Genomic DNA, 12,086 nt, shown 5'->3' on the forward strand with positions numbered 1-12,086 from the left:
TCCGTGTCTAACGTGCGTATGAAAAAAAACGCGAACGTGGAAAGCAGTCTTTAGAATAGTAAAAAAGGTAAATTATAACAAATTTTTCACATTCGGACTTAATTTTCGCCACTATCAAGAGAAGTTAGAACTGCAGGTCTAAAAAAGATCACGATCTTAACTGAATTTCTCGATGCTCTCCCCAATATTTTTAAAGGCGGTGTTTTTTGAACAGTTACCTGTAATTATCAGCAATTTAAAAAATATGCAAATTATTTAATAATAGGATATAAAAAATGTAGAGATATCGTTCCATTTTTTGTACCTTCAGTTCGCAGAGCCATATAGCTCAGTGGCCACACCCAAAAGCACAAGAGCCAAACTTCACCCAGTTCCTGTTTCTCTTTGAGTCTTCAAAGTCTGTGTTCGTTATTTGTCAAAATGATCGTATTCTTAGACTAGAAGCTCTCAAAGTGATCCTGATTCGTCGTGGGTGATCAACTTAATCATTGAGGAAGCTGAAGTTGTTTTGACAGGTTTTATCGACGCAGACAAGTACAAAAACAAAGACATACGGCTTTGGGCTAGTCGTGGTAATACAGACTAGACAAGACCAGATTGTCGAAGGTATGTGCTAGATTCCTTGTGAGATTTCTCTCATATTGCGATATACGTATGCGTCCCTGTCTATTTTGCTTTAAATTACAATATTTGACGGGATAGTTTGGTTTATATTGCTGTTTCACGTAGTATATTGCACATTGTTGCTTATATATACATTGCTTACTAGTTTAATAGTAAACAAAAATATTCACAATCTGATTTTGCTGGGTACGGGAGGAATTTATTTTTCAATGCTTTGTGGTTAATATCATGTGCAAAATAATACACCAGTCAGCGCTATAGTTTCGTTTTATGAATTCTGCTATAAAATGGTCGTATTAAAACACATCTAATTTTCAATTTATATACATACTCCTCCCCTAGTTTTAATACAGGAAATCAATTTTGAAACATTCGCTAAATTATTTAGACCCAGGGTCCATAAATATCTTTCAGGGAAAATATCATTATTTCATTTATTTCTTACATGTCCATTTTAAACATTTTATTCCACCTGCTGAGATGAAATTATTAAAGTTTTTACTAATCAATTCTTCCGTAAATTCAACTTCAAATGAAATCACCCATTGTTAGGAAAATTGTTAGGAAACACATTTGTTTGAAACCATTGTGGAACTGGATAATATTTAACAATTACTCGCCAAAGGCGAGGTGATTATTGGGGAATATTCTCTGAGACAAAGTCGAAGTGAATATTCCCTAATAATCACGAAGCCTAAGGCGAATAATTATTTTAGTATTTTTGCACAAGAGAATTGACACAAGAACTGCAATTGTTCGCTTATTTCTTTGTACAAAATGTCCCCAAAACGGCTAGCGGTAGCCACCATTAACCATTTTGCAATTTCGGTTTTGTTATATTCACCTTAATGTGAATATAAGTTATATAACAGAATATGTCAAATTTGACCAATCAGAATGTAGGATTTGTTACATTCACTTGTTCAAAAATAATAATATATGTTATATCAACGCAAATACCACATGACTAAAAGACTGAGATATATTTTACTAAATTTTAAAATCATAATTTGAGTATTCTAGTTCTATTAATCTTACATCCACATGCCATCACATTTTACACTATGTGCATTTATTGCTATGGTTTCTTTCTCATGTATAATACCAGCTTGTATACAGCTAATTGATAAAAGGTCATCCTCTGGCTATCATGTTAACTATGTATTTAGACTACACCTTCTGTTCCAACCAAAAGTATTTTAACAAATACACTGGTCAGTCATTGATCAGTCCATCTAGTACAACAATATCTGTCAATCACTGAAATAAATTATCTGTCAGTTCAGCAATACTTTAGTTGCAAATATTTTCATTCATGAGGTTGGAACTTAATCAGCCCTAATGCAATCCCTGCTAATGTTTGACAGAGTTCTCTATGGCTTAATTACTTGATGATAACCTGCATTAAGAATCCCAATCTTGACCAGCAATCCTAATTAACCATGACCTAATCCTAATTAAGAATGATGTTCTGTCAACAATGCCTGTGATGAAATCTCCACTGAGTGCTTGTGAGGTTTTAAATTGCAAATTTTGATAATTTTGAAATTTTAGCCTTGTGATTATAAATGATTTATCAACAACATGGTCAAGCAGACATGGTTGGTTATATGTGCATGTAGGTGCAGAACAAACATTCCTCATTTCTTTGAACCTACTATTCTAAGATATTTCAGGTTATCGCCACTCATTTTATTTATACCAAAGACCCTGAATCTGTATCTGTATATGTTCTCTATATACTCGGTTGCAATTGAAAAGTTTAAAGGGATTTATACTTTGAGGATTAACTAAATCAATGTTCCCAGAAACAAAATATTTATTTTATATACTATAATCGACCATTTTTTACAATGAAATGAATAATATCAACTTTCTGCTAATGAAAATGACCCCCTAAATGACCCCCTAACACTCGCACGACATTCTAAGGTGCATTGAAGTTTAAATTAATTGTGATTTTTGGCACTTCACTCGATGCAGGTAAATTCTAGAGGTTTTAAAGGGTCTTAATTTCGAGTGGAATTATACACACTTCAAATTCAAGCCTGGAACAGTTGATATGGAAAAATTTCGGTATTCATTACAGTTAAAGAAACATGCATGGGGATTTGGGAGAGTGAGAAATGAGATGAGTGGGTTTTCCACGTTATGTTTAATATATTTATCTGCGAAAAATCCACAAACTTACAATTTTAAAAATCAAAACTTTCATGATTCCAAGATGCATGCAACGGCAACAGATTTAGAAAACTTTTATCATATCAAATCTTAGAATTAAGAATGATCAAAATTTGCTAAATTTTAATGTTTTTTTGTTCTATTATCGAACAGACTGTATAGTTAGTTTTTATATAACCTTTAGTTATTAAAATTTTTGCTATAAATTATAGATACATTCTTAATGATACCTACTTTTTATTTCCGAAAATCATGTCTATTTCAGCTTTAGGGCTGCGAAGTGATTTGTTTTAGTAAACAGTAATAATGATATTCATTCTATCAAATAGAATTGAGGGTTTGTATACGATCTGAAATATAAATATCGTTTCCCGCTTCGTGGTCGTGCGATTTTTGTAATGACGCATCCGCACTTCACTCAGTGCAATTACCATTATAAATACGCATCCCACGTGACACTCACATGACATTCTAGCCGCTGATTGGGTGGGTTAAAGTTAAAATCAGAATTTGTTCTTTCTAGGTTTTAAATCTACATTTCAGTCCATCTGTCCGTTATCCTCCCTGAGAATTTTGACCATGTAGTGCAATCATCGCTTTGAAGATTTGAGAAGGTACGTTTGTGTCAGTGTGGTTACGTTATTCGAATATTAACAGTATGAGTGTCTATTTTATTCTATTGAGTGGCATAGTACACAGCTGTGACGTCATTACGTTCTTCGAATATTAACAGTATGAGTGTCTATTGTATTCTATTGAGTGGCACAGTACAGTGCTGTGACGTCATTACGTTCTTTGAATAATAACAGTATGAGTGTCTATTGTATTCTATTGAGTGGCACAGTACAGTGCTGTGACGTCATTACGTTCTTCGAATATTGATAGTATGAGTGTCTATTGTATTCTATTGAGTGGCCCAGTACAGAGCTGTGACGTCATTGTTAAATGAACTGGTAACCAATATAGAAATAATTCATAACACGATTGCGAGGCTCAAGGGCTAAAATCTGACAATAATCAAACACTAAACAGCAAATAAGGCAGATTAGTTGTTCTGAGACTAAGGATCGATCAATACAGTTTTATTTTGATAGACTCGATCCTTATATTTTAACAGACTAGATCCCTGAGCGCCTAATAATACTGCATAGACTTACGACAATATAATAATCCAGCTTAACTTGTTACATGCTGAGGAGGCACAGCCACTAGTCTGATGAGAGTAATGTTTTATGAAGTGTTATTTGTAAAAAATAAATGATCAAGAGTTTGCTGAAACAGCTTTTAAAACTTATCGCTTGAACTAAATGGAATTTATAAAAAGACTTAATTCAACGACAGTTTACAATCGGAGATAGGGAAATCGAGTAGCAATAGATCTTAAATACACGAGATATTTTCATAAATTATTTGGCATCAAAATATATTCAGATCATACTGTTTATAAATGAGAACATGCTTTTAGAATTTATAATGTCAAGAAAAATCTCATTTCCACGTCTCTAAGTTAGAAGAGTTCGTTTTGGTCAGAAAACAGTGGGCCCAAGTTCTAGAATATTCGTTAGTCATCTAACACCGAAGCAACACGCGAAGGTAATTAGCCTTGTAGGAAGACGATGTGCCATTAGCTAGATCTATAGCTAGATCGATAGCCATCTGCCAGAAGCTTCCTTTCTTAAAACCACTGCGCGCCCCTGCGCGCTATAACGCTTTCTTTGGCCGCCGATCGAACCCTTCAAGCTGGACTATGGTTTGAATTTAATATTACAATCCTGAAGAAAGTTAATTATTGCAAATACTGACTTCATTTGGCTCACTGTTAGTTAATCAAACTCGAGGATTTTTTTAGAATATATCGTTGCGGATATTAACTTGATAACACATGAAAATTTATGTATAACAAATGCTTTTGTTTTTCCCACTAAAACTTATCTAGGGCCACTATTGCTTCAGGACGATCACGATGGAAAATGACGTACTCGCGTACTATTATATCTATTTTTTACAGTAACCTCGTCCAATTTCTTTGGCCACCGATCTCCATATAACAAGACGCCGTTCTGGCGTTAACTCTGGCGCACGTGCCAGTCTTCAATATATAGCTTCTGAACATAAACAATACAGTTCGCGTATTGTTTCGCATACATATTCGCACTTAGATGCCTTGCGAACCTAAATGTTCGATCGCGAAATTCAGAAGCACATCGCAGTATAGTTCAATTGTTCAAAAATGTGAATAAACCGCATGATACATTTGCTTTGTCTTACACTTTGCCTTTGGAATTCGCGCTTATATAGTTATATTAAATCTTCGATCCTGTATAAACTACGCGACGTGTCAACACGACCACATCATCTTGTTGAACGGCGAAATAGCAGCGATATTATTAAAATAGGACCGGGTCTACATGTATTAAATATATTCTTACCCCAATTCAATCTAAACTTAATCAAACAGCATGAAAAGAACGGTTTATTTGTTCCTCTCGGAGGAATTGCCGTATCATGCGAGCGAAATCGAATCGCGCATTGGAAAATTGGCCAAAACTGTGCACCACAACTCTTGGGAGATAAGACTGGGACGTAGATAAATACGGTCACATACACGTTTTGAATACTAGTATATTTCGCGCCATTACAGACTTGCGACGACGAAAAATAAAAACAAAACAAAACAAAACCGGGGCGAATTTTCAACTCCGTCGCTGACGCCGGAGTAATTAATAGCTTAATGAAACTTTTATCATAGGCAGCCCAGACTTTGACTTGCGCGTGTGATACTCGCGCGCGTATCGCGCTTACGTTGTAATTTACTTCGAATATATATATATATATATATATATATATATATATATATATAATATATATATTATATATATATATATATATATATATATATATATATATACAGTCGTTATCAAAAAGGTTGTCCCGATCAATACATATAGAAATATATAAATATCAATCACGTGACCATTAAACATGGCTTATTTTGATCATTTATCACTTGTTTCTTTATTATTACAATATTGTTCACCTTACTATGACATTTCAGAAATTTTTACGACAGATTTCACACAATTTCTCATAAAATTAACGTATGTAGTAAAATCACGTGACCGATATTTACGTATTTATATATATTTACATATGACAACCTTTTTGATAACGACTATATATATATATATATATATATATATATATATATATAATTATATATATATATATATATATGTATAGGTTATCATATGAGGGGCGAGGTGATATCGGTTTTATCGCTTGAGGGACGATATCATAAATGTCACGAGTGAGCGCAGCGAACGAGGGACATACATTTATGATATCGTCCTGAAAGCGATAAAACTTATAGCACCTCGTCCCGATTGTGATAACCTGTTTATCACATACTTCTTTTTCTTCTATAAAGCAATCGACATCGACTGAAACAAACCTCGAACTGCTCGAGTCAGCCATCTTTGTTTTGACAGCGGCAAATGCAGCGGGACAAAAAGCGATATCAGTGACAAAAAGCGATATCAGTGACGATATCGTTTTTATGTCACCCTGTTATCGCCCTGATAAAGGCACAAGTATGTGATAAATATATATATATATATAATATATATATATATAATATATATATATAATATATATATATATATATATATATACTGTCGTTGTCAAAAAGGTTGTCCTGAGCAAGTATATGTATATATCGATCACGTGACATTATTATGCATCAACACGCGTGGGATTGTACAAGCGTGTTAATTGCGAGTTATAGTATAGCAAGGTGAACGATTAGAAAATGCCAAGACCATATTCGGATGATTTAAGCTGGAGAATGGTTTATCAACGACTGTTCTACGAAAGAATCATCGACGAAATTGCAGCACAGCTATTTGTTTGTTCAAAAACCGTCTATCGTACTCTCAGCACCTTTTGGAACACGGGTGATGTGAAGCCTTTCCGTATGGGTCGCCCAACAGCGAGCGTATCTTTATTCCCACACGAAGAATATATTATCATGGACTGTTTACTGCGAACGCCGCAAATATAGTTGAATGAGATAGCAAGCTATATCATTAATGCTACTGGCTCTGCATTTGGCCCGGAGACACTGTGCCGAGCTCTCTATAGGCTTGGAATAACACGCAAGAAGGTACGAACATTATGACATTATTTAAGTTGGAATATATACTTAATACCGCACGCTGGAAATCATATAACTATATTAATAAGACGCAAGCCATTCCACCTTTTTCCAATTTATTACAAGATTCTAGTTGTTCTTTATCAACTCTTCAAGCCAGATTTTCTTTTTCAGATACAGAGAATTGCTCTTCAGCGAAGAAACGATATTGGGCTACAATTCATGGCCGAAATCAGCCTTTTTGACCCAAACCTGCTCGTTTTCCTCGATGAAACAGGCATTGTATGTACTAAATAATACCTTACTGTAACTGGATTGCACAAACTAGTAGATCTTTTATTTATTTGGTTCTACGTTTTAAGGATAAACGAATTGCTCGGCAATATGGATATAGTGCTCGTGGGATACCGCCTGTTGTGAGCGACTATAGCTATGCACGGTGGACACCGCGCTTTTCCATTATTTCGGCAATATCGTGTGATGGACTTCTTGCGAACTGCATGTTTGTTAAGAATCCTGAAGAAAGATTCCTGAAGAAAGATTTGAAACACGCTCCTTTATCCATTTTATTAATGAACAGCTTTTACCAGCTATGAATCGATTTGATGGGGAAAACCCGCGATCCGTTCTCGTTATATGCTTGAGATTTGAATATAATAAATGCAAATTCGCTGTTCTAACATATGTCTCAAGGGACGACTGAATTTGTGATCATGTTTTGATCTATTAATATCTGTTTAAACAAAACTTGTTGATGCACAAAGATGCAACTCATAAAACTAGTAATATATGCATATTTGTTAACAGATAACCACCCAACACATCACAGTCCTGATTTGCATCCTACATTGAAGAGGTTTACATATAGCTTGCTATCTCATTCAACTATATTTGCGGCGTTCGCAGTAAACAGTTCATGATAATATATTCTTCGTGTGGGAATAAAGATACGCTCGCTGTTGGGCGACCCATACGGAAAGGCTTCACATCACCCGTGTTCCAAAAGGTGCTGAGAGTACGATAGACGGTTTTTGAACAAACAAATAGCTGTGCTGCAATTTCGTCGATGATTCTTTCGTAGAACAGTCGTTGATAAACCATTCTCCAGCTTAAATCATCCGAATATGGTCTTGGCATTTTCTAATCGTTCACCTTGCTATACTCGAACTCGAAATTAACACGCTTGTACAATCCCACGCGTGTTGATGCATAATAATGTCACGTGATCGATATATACATATACTTGCTCAGGACAACCTTTTTGACAACGACAGTATATATATATATATATATATATATATATATATATATATTATATAATATATATATATATTATATATATATATATATATATATATATATTTAGGTATTAAAGAGTTTATCAAAACACTACAGGTATATGTTACGTTCAACGGTGAAAACGAACAAAAACTGAGAACAGTGTAGCTCGATACCTTGACTGGTAACTTAATTGAACAGCGAATAGCTCTATAGTTGGAAATCCATATTTGATAATAACGGATGAAAACGCTAATTGTGGATTAATGCCATGAAAAAACACATTTTCGGGTAACCTATGATTTGATGTTGTCAGCTTAAATTAGCATCGTCTGGTGTATGGCTTTATAGATTTAGCCTTTTTGTCTGTCTTCAGTTTGTGTGTCCCTATTTTCTGGCTGTGCTCAGATTATAGGCTTGGCTTGGGAGAGACCTAAAACTACAAGTCATTTCCCGTACGCAATACAGTAAATGTATAATTATCTTTTCTCTAAAATTTACATTAAGATACGTCATAAAAACTACAGCCTAATCAACACTGATGACTAAACTACATTATCCTGAAGTTTCCATGTTTTTAAACATCATCTAAAGACTTCAAATTACCGAATTAAAAAAGGAATTCATACGAAATTTTTAGAAAACTATCCGCAGATCACCCCGCCTAAGAAAACGTCATCTTTTTTAAGATATCATCTTAACGCTTATTGGCTTACCCACAAGACCGCCAATGAGCTTTTAGCTTGATATCATAAAAATATATAACGTTTCATTAGGCGGAAAAGAGCACAAAGCTATTGTGGATTTAACTATCGCCCAAGAGGGAAAGCCACTCAATAGTACGTAGCGTGCTCTTTTCAATGTTTGCTAGCAAAATACTTAATTAGAATTAACTATTTCTTTTTTGATAATTGTTTGTTAAGCAGAACAACACGTGTAAATATGTTTTCAAGTAAATGCACTGATAAAGGCCAGGGTTAACGGACCGAAAGATTTGCAGTATGAAATACTTACGTGGTGTAGCCACAAACTAAGTTACTTTTCTTTAAATTAATGTCTTTTTGATAAAATAACTCTGCTTTTTTTCTGAACCCTTCAAGCTGGACTATGGTTTGAATTTAATATTACAATCCTGAAGAAAGTTAATTATTGCAATTACTGACTTGATTTGGCTCACTGTTAGTTAATCAAACTCGAGGATTTTTTTAGAATATATCGTCGCTGATATTAACTTGATAATTCATGAAAATTTATGTATAACAAATGCTTTTGTTTTTCCCACTAAAACTTATCTACGGCCACTATTGCTTCAGGACGATCACGATGGAAAATGACGTACTCGCGTACTATTATATCTATTTTTTACAGTAACCTCGTCCAATTTCATGGCTTCTGACGAACTGCAAGAGAGGGAAAATTTTACAAGACTCAGTAGACTTTTAGTTGACAAAGGAACTGAGGCTTTGAGAAATACATTTGATACCATCCATCCACCTGTTAGTCTACCCAGAGTACTGGCTGCAAACAAAACATCTCTTCAAAAGTTAAAACCTCGAGTTATTAATAATTCCCAGTGGGATTTACTGTTTCCTCCGTCTGGCAACCCGCCAGATTCCAAAACCTTTAATATCACATTACTTACAGTTCTATTCCGGAACATTTGTGGTTTTCCATCAACAGGATGGGGTGTAATGCCTCCAGATACAGATAGATCAGAGCAAGCGAATATCACAAGAATTAAGTCTTACAGAAATGAAGTTATTGCACAAGTAACAACAACCAGAGTTGACAATTCAACATTTCAATCTTTGTGGAAAAAAATTGCCCAGGCATTGGTAGAATTGGGCATTCCACGGAGTGATGTCGACGATTTAGAAAAATGTCCGTTAGAACCTAAAAAATTAGAATGTTCCAGTGATTCACGAAGAGAATATGATGAAAAAAATGGTAAGTATAAACAAAATTAATTCGTATACCCAGGCGGCAGCAGCAGTATTCAGCTACTATACAGAGATCGGTGTCCAAAAAAGCATGAACGCGCGGGGTTGTTTCTGGCAAATTGTGTCGATTTCTGGCAAATGTGATTTTAAAGTGCTTTTTTCTGTACTTTGACGAAAATCTTTAACAACTATGGACGCGCCGGAAGAAAGTCACCATATGAAGGTATTTAATGCTACCGTTTTGTTTTTCTTTATATTAATACGGCTATTTTTGAATATCCGATAAGCCAATTATCGTGTATTGGCTTTTGCGCAATGTCACTGATGTCCTCTGTTCTATAATCTCAAGTAAATCAAATAATGTTTTCCTCGTTGGGAAAACGTACGCTAAAATTCATCTATTACCGACATTCATCTATTTTATATCTTTGCATACTATTTTTCATATTTATAAAATACCAGCCTGAATGATGTCGACATCTTTTGACTTTTCCGTTGAGGTGTATGAATATGTTCTGCAATACGAGAATTAAGTTCTGATGATAAGTTGAATGCATCCTTTGAATAACTTTTTAAGAGTAAGAGTCGACAGCATTTAAGTATGTGTTTATATTTTATATGACTGTTCATGATTAAGCTTAAGCAATGCTAACATATATTTTCTAGGCACTCATGATACAGCTGAGTGTGAGGTTTATTAGGAGACATCAAGTAAATCAGTCAGTAATTCAGAGAAGCTTGGTTTTGGAAAGCATCCATTGACACCACAGGTTAGTTCGTGTTTATGAATTCAGAATATTTGGGTATTACTTCATATTGTAAAGATTATTTAGTCTTAGTTTATTTTATACAATGGGTTGAGCTTCAACGAACATTTAAAAAATATGCAGTCAGAGAAAAAATGAAATGGCATTCAAACGTGATGAAATTTTTGAGTACTGGGAGAGTCCAGATGAAAATGCGGATCAATTTTTGCTAATGGAAGATCAAAAAAGCATTTTTACCAGAAGCATTAATTAGGTCATTATTAATTTTACAAAAATAAGCAAAAGGAATGTTATTATTGGAGCTTAAGATTATGCAATGTTGCATGCTTGCTGAAAACACATAATATACTATACTGGTGTCCTCACTTGAAATAATAAAATAATAATAAAAATTGAACAGACATTCTTTGTGCCGTTATCAAGGCACTGAAGTGTTTATTTCTCGTGCATTTCTCCAGTAAATTATGCGCGCAAATTCATTCTGTAAGCAAATATTCGCGTTTGTGGCGGACTCTATGATGATGATCTACGCCAGTTTCTTCGAAGAATTACTTTTTTGGAGGGCTGTTCTCATGCAAGCAAAGAACTTCTGCCAAAAGAACCGAATTATGTACCTGACTTTCAAATACTTCAAATATCTCCTTATATACACCAAGCACGTCGCCATGTTTAATTCATTTTCTGCCAGAAGCTTCCTTCCTTAAAACCACTACGCACCCCTGCGCGCTATAACGCTTTCTTTGGCCACCGATCTCCATATATTTAATAGCTTAATACAACTTTTATCATAGGCAGCCAAGACTTTGACTTGCATGTGCGTGTGATACTCGCGCGCGTATCGCGCTTACGTTGTAATTTACTTCGAATGTATATATATATATATATATATATATATATATATATATATATATATAATTATATATATATATATATAAATTTAGAAAGATTGTTATAGCAAATAATTCGGCAAATTTATATATATATAATATATATATATATATATATAATATATAATATATAATATATATATTATATAGGTATTAAAGAGTTTATCAAAACACTACAGATATATGTTACGTTCAACGGTGAAAACGAACAAAAACTGAGAAAGTGTAGTTCGATACCTTGACTGGTAACTTAATT

At 34.2% G+C, this 12,086-nt stretch overlaps 2 protein-coding genes across 2 annotated transcripts in view; both read left to right on the plus strand.

Annotated features, from left to right (window-relative positions):
- The first annotated feature begins 346 nt into the window (after positions 1-346).
- The window catches only part of LOC114535028, a 69,832-nt gene continuing 58,092 nt past the window's right edge, over positions 347-12,086 (plus strand). Inside the window, exon 1 of the mRNA XM_028556404.1 lies at positions 347-606. The gene's annotated coding sequence lies outside the window, so the exon portion shown is untranslated. The remainder of the gene's footprint in view (positions 607-12,086) is intronic.
- LOC114535005 overlaps positions 10,294-12,086 on the plus strand; it is a 14,418-nt gene continuing 12,625 nt past the window's right edge. Inside the window, exons 1-2 of the mRNA XM_028556384.1 lie at positions 10,294-10,399; positions 10,843-10,946. The gene's annotated coding sequence lies outside the window, so the exon portion shown is untranslated. The remainder of the gene's footprint in view (positions 10,400-10,842; positions 10,947-12,086) is intronic.

This window comes from Dendronephthya gigantea, unplaced genomic scaffold (genome assembly GCF_004324835.1).
Source record: "Dendronephthya gigantea isolate DGI-Jeju-01 unplaced genomic scaffold, DenGig_1.0 000109F, whole genome shotgun sequence".
Lineage (NCBI taxonomy): Eukaryota > Metazoa > Cnidaria > Anthozoa > Malacalcyonacea > Nephtheidae > Dendronephthya > Dendronephthya gigantea.